Consider the following 13,515-nt stretch of genomic DNA (forward strand, 5'->3'; position numbering starts at 1 on the left):
ACTGGCAACCCCCATGACGAAATGCTAGGACGAATAAATTCCTTCTTCAACAGCTCTTCTAATTGACTCTTCAATTCTGCCAACTCAGATGCCGACATGCGATAAGGCGCCATTGACATAGGACTCGTCCCAGGAATCAATTCAATCGCAAATTCCACTTCTCTCTCAGGTGGCAATTCTCTAACATCTTCTGGAAAATCATGTACAACCGGTAATGCACTACCCACCGCTTACCCTTTCACATAGATGCACTTAATATAAACACGACTGCCCCAACTTTAATCGCTTCATAAACTTGTCTCGTAGTCATTGAAAAATCTTCAACACTGGCATCTCCAAGAAAGATAACCGTCTTCGTAAAGCAATTAAAATGAACCCAATTAAATTCCAACCAGTTCATACCCACAATAAAGTCAAGTTGTTCCAACACAAGGAACACTAAGTCCATCCCAAACTTTCTACCAAAAATATTAATCAGACAATTCAAACAAGCAAAAGAAGTAGTTACTGAACCCGACACCGGAGTGTCTATAACCATACTTCCATTAATATTAGATATTTCTAACTCCAATCTTTTAGCACAATCCAATGAAATGAACGAATGATTCGCCCCAGTATCAAAGACGTACCTTTAATCAATCGATCCTCCGGAGTAGTCTCTGACCCAGACAAAGCAAAGACCTTCCCACCAGAAAGATTCTTCTTAGGCTTAGTGCACTGTGGGCTGATATGGCCTTCTTCGCCGCAATTGTAGCAAGTCACGGTCTTCATCCTACAATCAGTAGCAATATGACATGCCTTACCACATTTGAAGCACTTCTTTTCTCCACTCTTTCACTCATTCCCCCTATGTCCAGTCTTACCGCAGTTGTATCATCTAACGAGAGCACTAGAATCTCCCCCACTAGGCTTCTTCCAATCACCAGCTTTAGGGTTTCCTTTTCCATACGGCTTAACTATGTCCATAGGCTTCTGTCATATTGTAATTTTGACCCCCCTACGATGTCACATCACCTGACATGTCACAAATCTCCCAGTCAGATCAATACAAATACCCGGAGCAATCACCTATTCACTATGTACTCGATTACGGTTTCCAGTCTCTGAGATTCAGGAAAAGCATCAATCAATGGTCAACATGATCCTCAACAAAATCATAGAGGTCAAGATGTTTCATCCATCTCAACATGATCTCCAACCTCATGGCATTGAGCCTCCAGTTCATCAGTGCAACTGGATTAGGGTTTTGAGATCCTTAGAGACTGCATTCAAGATTTCATCTTGGAAGAGCTTCAAGCTTCAAAACATGGGTCACACATCTCAAATTTCTTCACATGCTTCCATCATCAATGTCTAAAACAAAATATACTTCAATACAAGATCAACAATTCTCAGATTTATCTGGACAATAAAATTAGGGTTTTGACCTAATTCTTCTGAACAATTGACTTTTAATCAGGACATGGCTCCATAACCTAAACCATGATTCAAAGACCTCTAATACCTTAATAAAATCCATTCACTTCATTCATTTGAGGAGGAGGGCTGGATTCATCACAAAAATCCAAGATTATCCTTCATTAGGAAAAAGTCATCTGGCCAAGATTGACTTTGACTTTTAAGAAATTTGGTCAACCATGGACTTTCAAGGACCAATATCATCAAAATATGATTACTAAAGTCATTTGACCAAGGAAAATGAAGAAAAATCAATCAAGAAAAAAAAGTTAACAAAAGTCAAAGTTAGGGTTTTTAAGGGCATTTTGGGAACTCAAAATTTTGCCTACACACTAAAAAATCTCCCAACATGAAAGTTGTAGATCTTGAAAAAATAAATAACTTATCACAATGCAACTTTTGGCTATAAGTGATTATTTTGAGAGATTTTGGATTAGGAAGGTTCATGTTCAAAACACTTGGAGAAATTTAAGTGTTTTAAATTTCCCCAGTGATTCTGAAGAAACACCAAACTAATGAATTGAAGTATATACCAAGGGCTTTCCAAATTTTGCTGAACCATCTCCAAATTCATTTTGAGCAGAAAGTTATCCATGTTCAAAGTTGGGCATTTGAAGTTGTTTCAAGCCATGACCAATTTTTGCATCTTACCAATTTTATTCAAATGCTTCTACTAAATGGTTCTACATGACACCTAATACATCAGTAGAGATGCCATGTATTCAATTTCAACATTGCATAATGATTGAAGAATATTCCAAAAAACAAAGACATGTGATTATGTAATGATTACATTTGGGAATTTATGGCAAATGAGTGAATCACCAAAGGAATCTCTTCCCAACCAATTGGAGCTCACTTCTCCAATAGAATTATCCCCTAAGATCATACAAGATCAATGGCTAGAGAGTTGATCAGGTGGAATCAAAATTGTCATCATTGCATTTTGGATATTCTTTGAATTTCTTCATGGCCAGGTAACTCAAAATGACTTCACTAAGTTAGCTCACTCGCTCAACTACTCTAATCACTTTTCCTATAAACTGACGTGCATACCTCAGTATTAATCACACCAAAGCAACTACAATTCTTGCTTTCTCCTTCTCTTTCTTTTGCTTATTGTTTTCTTAGGCTCTTTGGCAAGAAAAATCGATTTCTACAAACCAAAGCTCTTCCTTTGAAAGTAAGCCTTCTAACATCTCAAGGAGGTTCATTAGAAGTGATCCAACCACCTGGAACACTTCTGAAAGTGGAGGATCACCATATCCACTTTCAACTTGGAGCTTAAGCAAGTAGAGTCGTGCAGAGCAATTCAGAGGGTGTCAATTCAATCTAAGCATTCCAACATGTTCCTTGGGGTGTAGTGAAGCTATCCAGATGCCTGCAGCACCTAAGTAAGTGCAGAATCATCATCCTCCATTTTCACTTGAAGCTCAAGCAAGAGGAGTGTCATACCCCAAAATTTGCCCGGTCAATTCATGTCTTTTAATTCATCAAGGATCAAAATTAAGAATCATGGGGTTTGACATCCCTATTGTCAAACCTGCATTCTTATAAGATATCCTGAGTCAAAATGGGGGTTAAAATCAGAAAATGCTTGAGCTCAGTCATCTAGCTCATCTATTCCGTCTTCTTGAGGTTTTTTAGTCCTTTCTCACGAATTATTCATATGGTTTATTATCTATAATTGGCTTAATCATTTTGTTATTATAACTAACTATTATTATTTAGTAGTAGTTGTAATAATATTATTATTAAGATTATTATAATTATTTTCAACTATTATTGTTATTATAATTACAATATACAATTAATCAATGGATTAGTAATTTGTTTGGGTTAAAATAATAAATCAAATGATAGGCCCATTAGGTGTAGGAGAAAAAAACCTAAATTGATGGATATATAAAGAAAAAAGAGTTTGGTAGAAGGGGGGATTTTTTGCCGTAAAAGGACCCAGAGCTGGCCTCCCAGAGTCAAAACAAAAACGCAAAATTTTAAGAAAAATTCCACTTCGAATTCCAGATTTCACGACAATTCAAAGGGTTTGAAGAATTCTAATACATTCCTGAGACTGTTCTGAAGCTAGAGACATCATCACCCTCAATTTCCGCGTCCAGAATTGCTCTCTATTGCTCTCGGTTTGCACCCCATTTATGTGAATCGATTTCTATAATTTATGCGCTGTAAACACGTTTTAATGGTATATTCGGACTCATAATCATGCTTGCAACGTTCCTGGACTATTTAATTTGATTTTAGATACAAGTATAGAGACACACCATTGTTAGGGTTCAAGGTTACAAAATTGGGGTTTTATGTTCTAGCCACAATTGGTCCAAAAGAATGGATCCATGGTGTTCAACGTTAAAATTCTGATCTATCGGTACCCTTACCATGAATTTCTATTGCATATCTCGTGAATTTTGTGTTGCAGGCCCTATAGCTACGCGCCAAAACCGTAGGTAAAAGGTTCTGGGAATTTCTGAAAAAAGGAAGTCTGCGAAGAGGACGCAGCTGGGCGGAAAAATCTGTTTTTCTAAATCTGGTTTTAACTGTGTTTTATATATTTTGTACCCAGCGTGATCATTAAACAAATGCCGCAGCTAGCTCGATTGGTAACGAGCGCATCGTGTTAGTCAAGGTTCGCAGGTTCGAACCCCTGCTGCGCCATATTTATTTTACAAAGTTTTTTTCTACAAAATCTTGCGCTGCGCACCTCAGGAGGCACACCGTATGTCCTCACCTCCAGGCCTTAAGATATCCTATAATTCCGATCTAACGTACATAAGGCTGAGGGACCACCATAAACCTTCAAAGGCCACACGCACAGAATCAAAGCCAGGTTCTCTTTGTATTATTTTCATTATTTAGATTAAATGAAATAAATTTATATTTAATTCAATTAATTTGCTTAAATGAAGGTTAATGACATAATTAGGGTTAGAACACAAAATATGATTAAAATGTAATTATTTAGGATTATTCCCGATTATTGTCTCGATTACCCGATTTAATTGAATTAATTTTAATTGAATTAATTTTAAAAAAAAAACCTTAGAAGATTGTTATCAAGATATTAGGGTTTGCTCCATCCCATTGGCCACAGGGCCAGAAGGTATTAGGATTTAATTTGTTATTCGTTTCGACTAAATTTATTGGTCGCGATGGTTAATAATCGATTAATTTAATTAATCAAATCCTATAAATTAAAATAAACATTATTTTGCTAAATGGTTTTAACCATCTTATTGGTTATGATGATTAGCATACCTTATCAATTTGTTATTATTTGTAATCGTATTAATCGGTTATGAGAGGTAACAGTATAAAAATACAAATTCATAAAATAATAAAATACGTTAATTCATTATTAGTGATAATCGAATCAATCGATTTGAATTGATAATGGTGCAAAACCCCAATCTTTTAACTATGGTGATCAAACCTATTGATCATTGCGGTTAATTGTGCCAAATCAGGGTTGTACGCCCGAAACATCTAAAACACACTAAACCACGTAATTACAGATTTTCATCTTTTCAATATTGCGATGTTCATAACTACGATAAGGTAATCCAAAATACCTTCGAACTTCGCATTTCAAAAACAATTTCAAATCAACTTCAAACCATTCAAATCAAATTCTAAGGCGTACAATCCTGTGCCCGAACTACGTAGACTCTGATCCTCCCTAAGGAGGTACGTAGGCACTTGGCAACAAGGCGAGTCCCCCTCTCCAAAATTCTAATCATGTCATTATAATTCTGTTTGCCACATTTCTTTATGTTCTGCCATAAAACTTTATCTTTGAATATTAGCCTTTAGGAAAGGGTTGAGGGTGCCTAACACCTTCCCTCGACCTGAATATAGTATCTTACCCCGATCTCTCAACTACGTAAGGTTTCCTATTCGCCTTGGTAGAATAGGTGGCGACTCTAAAGCTTAAAATTTTTAGGCAGGTTGCTACAGCTGGCGACTCTGCTGGGGATAACTATAACGGTGAATTACTATGCTCCTATAGGTTTTGGCAGGGTTTAGGTTTGGCGCATTTTAGGGTTTGGCAAACCTGCCATTTTTTAGGGTTTGGGGGAAGGTTTATCTTTTTTTAAAAAATACATATAAAAAAATTTTAATTTTAATTTATTTTATTTATCTATAATTTCATCTATTTATATCATTTAAAATAAATATTCGTTATTTAAATAATGTCTGTTTATTTAAATCTTCGCTGTGTATTGCATTTTTTTTAAAATCATAAGCAGCCGGATTTCGAGGTTAGTAAATATTTAAATTTTATTTATTTTCCTCTGCAATTTCATTACTGCAATTGAATTAAATATTTATTTAAGTGGATATTTTTATTTCTATTGCATTTTCTGGGATTTATATAAATCGTTGTTAAACCTAAGTGTGGGAGTTAACTTTGAGATCAAAAGGGGACATGAATCGCCTTACGAGTCTCACTGATAACTCCACTCGGAGTGGGTTAGGTATTTGGAAAGGTCCGAAACGAAGCTTGACTTTGTGGAGGGCTGGACTGGATACTTAGCTGATCTCTCCGGGAACCTACCCCAAAAATTCGAACCTCATGGATAAAATGAGTTGTTCTAAAATCCGAAGAGACAAAAAAGTCTCGGAGGCTACGAACGACCCCATGAGACCTTCTAGAACACTCCCAAAAAAAAAGGGTAGGCTCCCTAGAGCCGCTACGTCGAACCTATGAACCTAGGACTTTTGTGCTGCTGTGCTCTTTATGTGTTTGCAATTTATATACTTCGAATATCTATCCGTTCAATTTTGCAGGTATCCCTACGTGGTCCCTAGCCTGTAGGGACTCAAATTTCTAAAGACCACGTCTTTCCCACGAAGGACATCACCATCCATGCATTCCCTAACCTGTAGGGATTTTACTTTTATATCCATGTATCTACAACTACGCGTCCTTCCCACGAAGGACATTTCCATTAACGCACGTCAATTGGCCTCTCGATGGCCATGCGATCTAGGGACTGTCTCGAACGGTCACCTCGTGCCTACACCTACACACTCCCTAGCCTATAGGGATTTTCTTTCACACCCGGGTGTTTTCACAACGACGCATTCTTCCCCGAAGGACAACCTCATTAGCATGCGTTGGCCTCTCGATGGCCGTGAGATCTAGTGATTGTCCTGAACGGTCACTCCATGCTTATTCCCGCGCACCCTCTAACTTGTAGGGTTTGGATCTCCATTTACACATCACATCCCTAGCCTGGAGGGATTTCTCTTCGTCCATATCGTCCTTAGATAGGTTGTGTTCCGCATAGAGAACCTTCCCACGAGGGACAAATTCATTGGTACACGTTGATTCGCCTCTCGATGGCCATGAGATTTAGTGGTTGTCTTGAACGGCCACTAGCCGCTATCTTCTGCATACTCTCGAATCCAAGGGATTTCCCTTGGCGTGTCATAACATTTATCCTGCAAAGATTCTAAGAGGGTCTAATGTCGCCTCTAAGGCTATCCCTAGGATTACATGCCACCCGTCTGCATTGCATACACGGAGTTACAATACAAGGAGTCTCTCGCTTACGCGTGCATTTGCATTTTCATGCATTCATACTTTCACATTTACACTTGCATCTTCACCCGCATCCAAACTTTCCGTGCTAGCCGATTTCCCGAAACTCCCAAAGAAATAAAAAAAATACTATGGAGAAAGGAGGATAAATTGAGAATGACCTTAGTCTTACTAAGAAAAAGATGATGTCTTTCACCATGCCAGCCGCATGTCCATGGCTTGTCATAACAGAATTATAAATACAATAAAGGTTGTCATCGAGCAATGATTAGTTCAACAAAGAGTTCCCTCATAGATACACTCAAGATGTATCTAGTCATAAAGGGGTTCATCTTAGAACATATCAAACTTTCAAGGACGCTCTACGATAACCTGGGGTAAGGGTCAGTCCAATTGGGGCAATACCCTGAGCAAAGGTGCATGACTCCGATGGAGGGAATTCGACATATGTCAGCCCCACACCAAGAAAAAAGGGTCATAGGTGATACTATCCTTAGGAAAAGCAAAAGAGGTTCAGTCAAAGGAAACTCATGAAGTTCCGATACGACGAAAACCCACCGCTAACGATTTATTCCCGCCAGGTTTGACATGTCCGAAGAAAATTCGAGGTTGCCCTCACTTCTACAAGTTTAAGAATCTAAGGAGTGAAACAAGGTCAGTGGATCTACAAAGGAGATTATCCCTAGGATCAATAGGTGTTTACCGTGCTCACAATTTCAACCCTTACGACCGCTAAGTGTTACTCAAGATAAAAGTTGTACCTTCGGATTAGTAATTCTAATGGGACAACCGTGCAGGTTTTGGAGTCAATTCATTCACTCACTACCATGACTTTCCAGTCACACACTTCTATTTTTAGGATTATTAACAAACTTGAGGGAGAATTACGAATACAAAAACTAAGTCCAGCTAAATATATGCTTTCAAGGTAAGACCGAGTCGAGGATGTACAGGCATTGTTTCCATTCCCAAACAGTGGAGATATAAGGATGTTAATCCCTCGTTACCCCCTCGAGCCAGGAGTTGGAGTTTGTTTCTACTTTTCAAATAAACCTTGATTTTAACCAGGGGCAGGGTAGATTTCAATTAATTCAATGGTGTATTTTGGTTGTCAAGAGAATCAGTCAATCCAAGCAGGGATTCAAGCAAGGAGCAAAGCAAAGGTTCAAGCACATCTTCTTCCTCGTGTTTATCGAAGAATGAGGAAGTAATGGAGATGACATTCACAATAATCTTCTTCCTCATTACATCATTCAAGATCGAGGAAGTATTAAAGGCGAAGCTTACAAATCAAAAATCGACATGGCAGTCACAACATGCAATATCCAAGGATCAAGTACTTCAAAAGGAGCATTCAAAAGAAAAAGGAGAAAAACGCCCGCTAAGTCAAAATGGAAAATTCCATGAAAACAAAAAAACGACTTAGGCAAAAATTAGGGCATCCCGATGAATCAAATCCAAAGAATTGGTTCATGCAAAAATAAGGGATAAAAACAAAGGCGAAATACAAAGGATAATCTTGTGACTGCTAAACCATCAAAGCTTCACATCAATGCTTGGATCTCTACTAACGCTTCTGCTCAACATCGAAACTAAAACGATTCTCTTACAAACAAAGCACATCCATTGGATTAGTAGAATTTTTAGGATCTGGAGAACATCAAGGAGAAAGGGGTGGGATAAATAAAATTTTGAGCCTTATATCCATTGTTTCTTAAAACATGAACCAGGCCAAGTTACAACATTCAAAAGTCCTAATTGAGGCAAGGTTAACTATGAAAGCATATTAAGCAGGATTTGTTATACTGACTCCTATGTTTGTTAAAATTATCTCTAACCACTATGCTTCTTCAAGCATTCTTTTCAAAACCATCCAGTCCTAATTCATAAAGGACCTCGATTTCAAAACTTGCATACGCATTGCATTGGAGTTACTTCTCAAAAGGGTACAACGTCATCTACAAGTATACACTTAGTATCGAGGAAATCTCGAAATTGGTTTAATCAAAGGTGATCATTTCTAATAAAGACCCTGGAGTCGGGTGAACCACATCTAGGGGGTTCTCCTAAACAGGGGCAAAAATTTCAAGGAGTACAGGGGCATACAATCGAACATCCTATTAACTAGGGGAAGTCTTCCTAAGGTTCAATCGACTTGGGGCACATCTCAAAGCAATCTCAAACAGGGGCATGTCAGACATGGGAAGAATTCAAATTCAAAGGATAGAACACTATGGATAACCTTCCATGACCTGAAGATCAGGGGCACACCCTTCAATCTAAACATCGAAGCATATGACAAGGCTATTCCCTGGGGCACTTCCTTCCTAAGCATCTTTCTCCATGAAAATACTGGGGCAATGGATATCAAATCCGCAAGACACACAACAAAAGGAAAAAGGCGTTCTCGCACTTTACAACATCCGACAAATCTTTCTCCTAACTACGATCTTAAAAAAAAAACAGTATTGGGGAATCGCGCTAGCATCCAACAAACCTGCAACTCCAGTGAGCTATATACGCTTTGGTTTTCAACAACCTATCATCGGAGCATCATACAAATACATACAAATCATACATTACATACATGGGTTGATACATTACACCTTTTCAGGTAATCTTCCTTAAGATGGCCTTTTTCCAGAAACCTCTTCAGGTAGTCTTCTTTAAGACATTACTTTTCTAAGTTCCTCTTCAGGTAGTCTTCTTTAAGACAGTCTTTTTCTAAGAACCTTTTCAGGAAATCTTCTTTAAGACAAATCTCACGATCCTTCCTAGGAGTCTCCTCAGGTAGTCTTATTCAAGACGAACTGTCATCCTTTCTAGGAACCTTTCTAGGTGGTCATTTAAGACATTATTTTCTAAAAACCTTTCTAGGTAGTCTTCTCTAAGACAATCATCGCTATTTCCAAGGGCCTTTTTAGGTAGTCTTATTCAAGACGAATTGTCATCCTTTTAAGGAACTCCTTTCCAGGTGGTCTTCTTTAAGATATTCTACGAACCTTTCTAGGCGATCTTCTTTAAGATATTCTACGAACTTTTTTAGGTAGTCTCTTTAGACATCTTTCAACTTCCTCAGGTGGTCTTCTTTAAGACATTCTACGAACCTTTCTAGGTAATCTTTTCTAAAACATTCATTACCATCCCAAGAACCTTTTTCAGGTAGCCCTTTTAAGACATCTCTCAGCCTTTACAGGTGGTCTTCTCTAAGACAAACTGCTATCATTTCTAAAAAATCATTTCAGATAGGCTTCTTTAAGACAAACATTCACATCCATTCAAAAGACCTTTTCGGGTAGTCTTATGGAAGACATTACTTCGTTCCATTCGTTACACCATTCAACATGTACATGAGCATAAGCATTATCCACCCACCTTCCGGTAACCTTACCGATGCCAGTAACCTTACTGAGATATTATTTCCAATCACCCGATTGACGTTTCCCGGTAACCTTACCGATGATAGCAACCTTGTTGTTCATTCACCCATAAACATGCATACATACGCATGAGCATTAGCATATCACAAAAAACCAAATTTTTATTAGCCATCCAAATCATTTTCAAAGTCAGTTCCCGTCTGACTGTTACATGAAAATCCAGTTCCCGTCTGGTAGTCAGTTCCCGTCTGGCTGTGACAACAGCCCAGTCTCCGACCCTCGAGTCGTGAGTCTAAAAACAGGTGAATCTTTTTCATGCAGGTGAACTTGCTAGAACTATAGCAAGCAATCCTATTGGGGTCCAAACTGCGGTGTAACTTGCCAGAACTATGGTAAGTGAGAAGTTCACAAACTGCGATGTAACTTGCCAGAACTATGGTAAGTGAGAGGTACAAACTGCGATGTAACTTGCCAGAACTATGGTAAGTGAGAAGTTCACAAACTGCGAGTAGCTTACCAGCACTATGGTAAGTGAGAGGTTCACAAACTGCGAGTAGCTTACCAGCACTATGGTAAGTGAGAGGTTCACAAACTGTGAGTAGCTTACCAGCACTATGGTAAGTGAGAGGTTCACAAACTGCGAGTAGCTTACCAGCACTATGGTAAGTGAGAGGTTCACAAAATGCGAGAAGACTTACTAGAACTATAGTAAGTGAGAGGTTCACAAACTGCGAAAACTTACCAGAACTATGGTAAGTAGGGGTTCACAAACTACGAAGACTTACTAGAACTATAGTAAGTAAGGGGTTCACAAACTGCGAAAACTTACCAGAACTATGGTAAGTAAGGGTTCACAAACTACGAAGACTTACTAGAACTATAGTAAGTGAGGGGTTCACAAATTACGGAAACTTACTAGAACTATGGTAAGTGGGGGTTCACAAACTGCGGAAGCTTGCTGACCATAGCAAGCCAATTACACAACCAACAGAAGGTCCTCGCTATTCCTTTTCAGGAACCTTTTCAGGCAGTCTTCTTTAAGGCGTATTCCATCCTTTCTAGGAGCTTTTTCAGGCACACAAGATTTTTTAAACCGTTCTTCAATTGGGTTTATCGCGTTAGTCCCTCGGCAGTGATATTCCCCAAAACTTCAACAACAAACAAAGGTTTTATCTTTCTTTTCAGAATTACTAACATACTTCAATTGACATAACTAACAATCATGCATCATTCAACTAACATACTTCATTCATACATTACGCATATACATACATGGCTCTCATTTATTTTGAGAAGCTCGCTGCATCATGCATCTCACGCATCATAAACATTGCATAAAGACAAGGTGGCCTCTTTAGGCCATGCCACAATCGAAGCACCTGGTTCAAAAAAAAAAAAGGGCATTTTTGCTTCACTCTGAAAAAAGGGTATTTACCCTGGATGGCATCTGTAAGCCCATCTCCCACGGAATTCTTTCCCAACAAAGGCAAATTTCAGGGCATTTCAGTGTCCAATCATCTTCTACCTTTAGATCACGATAGGCAGACGTGCCTATCTGACTCTTCAGGTTTAAGAAGATTGAACAGGGGCAGCTGTCATACCCCAAAATTTGCCCGGTCAATTCATGTCTTTTAATTCATCAAGGATCAAAATTAAGAATCATGGGGTTTGACATCCCTATTGTCAAACCTGCGTTCTTATAAGATATCCTGAGTCAAAATGGGGGTTAAAACAGAAAATGCTTGAGCTCAGTCATCTAGCTCATCTATTCCGTCTTCTTGAGGTTTTTTAGTCCTTTCTCACGAATTATTCATATGGTTTATTATCTATAATTTGCTTAATCATTTTGTTATTATAACTAACTATTATTATTTAGTAGTAGTTGTAATAATATTATTATTAAGATTATTATAATTATTTTCAACTATTATTGTTATTATAATTACAATATACAATTAATCAATGGATTAGTAATTTGTTTGGGTTAAAATAATAAATCAAATGATAGGCCCATTAGGTGTAGGAGAAAAAAACCTAAATTGATGGATATATAAAGAAAAAAGAGTTTGGTAGAAGGGGGGATTTTTTGCCGTAAAAGGACCCAGAGCTGGCCTCCCAGAGTCAAAACAAAAACGCAAAATTTTAAGAAAAATTCCACTTCGAATTCCAGATTTCACGACAATTCAAAGGGTTTGAATAATTCTAATACATTCCTGAGACTGTTCCGAAGCTAGAGACATCATCACCCTCAATTGCCGCGTCCAGAATTGCTCTCTATTGCTCTCGGTTTGCACCCCATTTATGTGAATCGATTTCTATAATTTATGCGCTGTAAACACGTTTTAATGGTATATTCGGACTCATAATCATGCTTGCAACGTTCCTGGACTATTTAATTTGATTTTAGATACAAGTATAGAGACACACCATTGTTAGGGTTCAAGGTTACAAAATTGGGGTTTTATGTTCTAGCCACAATTGGTCCAAAAGAATGGATCCATGGTGTTCAACGTTAAAATTCTGATCTATCGGTACCCTTACCATGAATTTCTATTGCATATCTCGTGAATTTTGTGTTGCAGGCCCTATAGCTACGCGCCAAAACCGTAGGTAAAAGGTTCTGGGAATTTCTGAAAAAAAGGAAGTCTGCGAAGAGGACGCAGCTGGGCGGAAAAATCTGTTTTTCTAAATCTGGTTTTAACTGTGTTTTATATATTTTGTACCCAGCGTGATCATTAAACAAATGCCGCAGCTAGCTCGATTGGTAACGAGCGCATCGTGTTAGTCAAGGTTCGCAGGTTCGAACCCCTGCTGCGCCATATTTATTTTACAAAGTTTTTTTCTACAAAATCTTGCGCTGCGCACCTCAGGAGGCACACCGTATGTCCTCACCTCCAGGCCTTAAGATATCCTATAATTCCGATCTAACGTACATAAGGCTGAGGGACCACCATAAACCTTCAAAGGCCACACGCACAGAATCAAAGCCAGGTTCTCTTTGTATTATTTTCATTATTTAGATTAAATGAAATAAATTTATATTTAATTCAATTAATTTGCTTAAATGAAGGTTAATGACATAATTAGGGTTAGAACACAAAATATGATTAAAAT

Source organism: Vicia villosa, unplaced genomic scaffold (genome assembly GCF_029867415.1).
Source record: "Vicia villosa cultivar HV-30 ecotype Madison, WI unplaced genomic scaffold, Vvil1.0 ctg.002577F_1_1, whole genome shotgun sequence".
Taxonomy (NCBI): Eukaryota; Viridiplantae; Streptophyta; class Magnoliopsida; order Fabales; family Fabaceae; genus Vicia; species Vicia villosa.